General features: G+C 39.0%; 1 pseudogene; it reads right to left on the bottom strand.

Annotated features, from left to right (window-relative positions):
* Positions 1–1042: 1042 nt before the first annotated feature.
* LOC138824528 (acidic leucine-rich nuclear phosphoprotein 32 family member E-like) lies at positions 1043–1831 on the bottom strand (annotated as a pseudogene).
* Positions 1832–2472: the final 641 nt, after the last annotated feature.

The following is a 2472-nucleotide window of genomic DNA, read 5'->3' as shown; positions in this document are numbered from 1 at the left end:
ATGTCAGGCATGTGCCATCATGTCCAGCTATTGTTTAAGAAGGGACCTCTCGTTTATGTCCTAAGTAGCCTCAGACCTCAATCCTCTTAATTGCAATCTCCTGAGCAGCCAGGATTACCGGCATGAGACACAAGTATCTGACTCACACATAATGTTTAAATGAAAGGGCTCTATTTTTTCTCTGTTCAGCTGTTAATGTGGAAATCTGTGTTTACTCTTACAATAGGCTATTCCCATCAATTTTCTTTTTAAAAAATATATATTACTGTTATTGTAAGGGTTATGTACAGAGGGGTCACAATTACATAAAGTAACCTGTAATGAGTACATTTCTTTTTGAACAATGTCACCTTTTCCCTCACTCTTTCCCAATTTTTTCCTGTTATCTCTCCACAAGTTGTATAGTTCATTTTCAACATAGTGTTGAAAAGTGAGTACCACTGCTAATTTTGTTTACTCTTTGCCCCTCGATTTCTGTGCTACTCCTTACCTCTCAAAGACAGATGAACTAACAAACAAGACAAAAGGTAAAGAAAACAAAAATAAAAACAAAGAAATAAAACTCTTGTTTCCATTTCTTGGAGCTCATTTCAAAAATATTATTTTATATGATCATATGCACCATAGCTATTGAACCTTTGTGATCCTCTCCTGAGAATATATGCCTTTGGTCTCATTGTGTGAATGTTCCAGTATTCTTTTGTCTTTTTTAAAATTGATCATGTTTTAATTCTAGGCTAAAAATGTCTAATACAGTAAACCTGAATTAGAAAAATTAAGATTCCAAATACATTGCTAGAGAATTGCACAATGGAGGGAGGAGGGAGTTAATGAGAATTTTTCTCTACATACAACATGATCATTAGCAAACTAGTAAATCTTAATTGGAATGATAAGGAAAAAATAGCAAAACCACACTTCTCCAATAAAAAAGTTACAGATTATTTTCTGGTAGGGAGAGCTATCATACATGAAAACGGAAGAAGATGTGATCACTCTGTTGCACACCCAGGAGATGTAGGAAATCGAATCTTAGGATGATTTAGTCATCTTCATCTTCTCCATCATCCTCACCATCTCATTTTCTCTTCTCTCCACGAAGGCCTTCTTCTTCTTCCTCCTCTTCTTCCCCTTCTTCAACATAGTCATCATCATCTTCTTCATCCTGAATTTCTTCTTTCATTAAGTATAAAAGGCCCACTTCCTCTTCTCCCTCTCCCAAATTCTGAATCTGCTTCCTCCTCTTCCTCCTCCTCTTCCTCCTTCTCTTGTTCTTGTTCTTGTTCTTGTTCTTCCTCCTCCTCCTCCTCTTCCTCCTCCTCCTCCTCCTCCTCCTCCTCCTCCTCCTCCTCTTCCTCCATCTCCTCTTCTTCCTCCTCATATCCTTCAAGTAGACCAGTTTCATCTTCATCTTCATCTTCATCCTCATCATCGTCTTCTTCCGAGTCTGGTGCTTTGTTATCCTCCTGATCAAATCCATCTAAGTATGTGATTTACTGCAACAGCTCAAAAATACTTTCTCTGTAATATCCCAGGTTTGTGATCTCACAGTTGAACAAGTCAAGACTTTTCAAATTTTTAAGATTTTGCAGAGCTTCCACAATACTGAGGTCTTTGATTTTGTTTCCGCTCAGATTGAGGTAGGTAAGATTTGGACATTTCTCTGCCAGGACTTCCAAACCTCCAGAAATTATATTGTCACCAAGTTCCAACTTTCGAAGTTTATTCAAGCTAGGGAGCTGGGCCAGTGAACTTAATTTCACATTAGCCATACTCAGAAACTCTAGTTCTTTAAAAGTGTCATTCAGGCCTTCAATTTCCCATTGACACAATTATCAAGGCAATTATCAAGGACTAACTCTGTTACCTGTAATCTGAACAACTCTGAAGGCAGAGATCTGAGGATCACAGTTTAAAAATAACCCTGGGTGGGGCTGGGAAGGTAGCTCAGTGGTAGAGTGCTTGCCTTGCATACATGAGGCCCTGGGTTCAATTCCTCAGCACCACATAAGCAGAAAAAGCCGGAAGTGGTGCTGTGGCTCAAGTTGTAGAGCACTAGCCTTGAGCTGAAGAGCTGAAGGACAGCGCCCAGTCCGAGAGGTCAGGCCCCACAACTGACCAAAAAATAAACTAATAATAATAATAACCCTGGGCAAGAAAGTTCATGGGACTCTAACCTCCAATAAACAGCAAGCAAGCAAGCAAAGAAGGAAGGAAGGAAGGAAGGAAGGAAGGAAGGAAGGAAGGAAGGAAGGAAGGAAGGAAGGAAGGAAGAAGGAATCTATTCTTTTGTCTTTTACCACCTAGTTTGTTTAGTTGTAGTATCCCATAGGCACATTTTAATTACTACAAATGAAGGAAAGCAGGCAACCTATGTTTCTTTGGTCTGGTTTACTTTACTTAATATAATTTTTTCCCAAGTCTTTCCATTTCCTTCTGAATGACACAATATCATTCTTTCTGGCAGAAGAG

This window comes from Dipodomys merriami, unplaced genomic scaffold (assembly GCF_024711535.1).
Source record: "Dipodomys merriami isolate MVZ:Mamm:240054 unplaced genomic scaffold, mDipMer1.0.p SCAF_13, whole genome shotgun sequence".
Taxonomy (NCBI): Eukaryota; Metazoa; Chordata; class Mammalia; order Rodentia; family Heteromyidae; genus Dipodomys; species Dipodomys merriami.
Note: the sequence above shows the minus strand (reverse complement) of the source record. Positions and strands in the feature narration are given on the sequence as shown.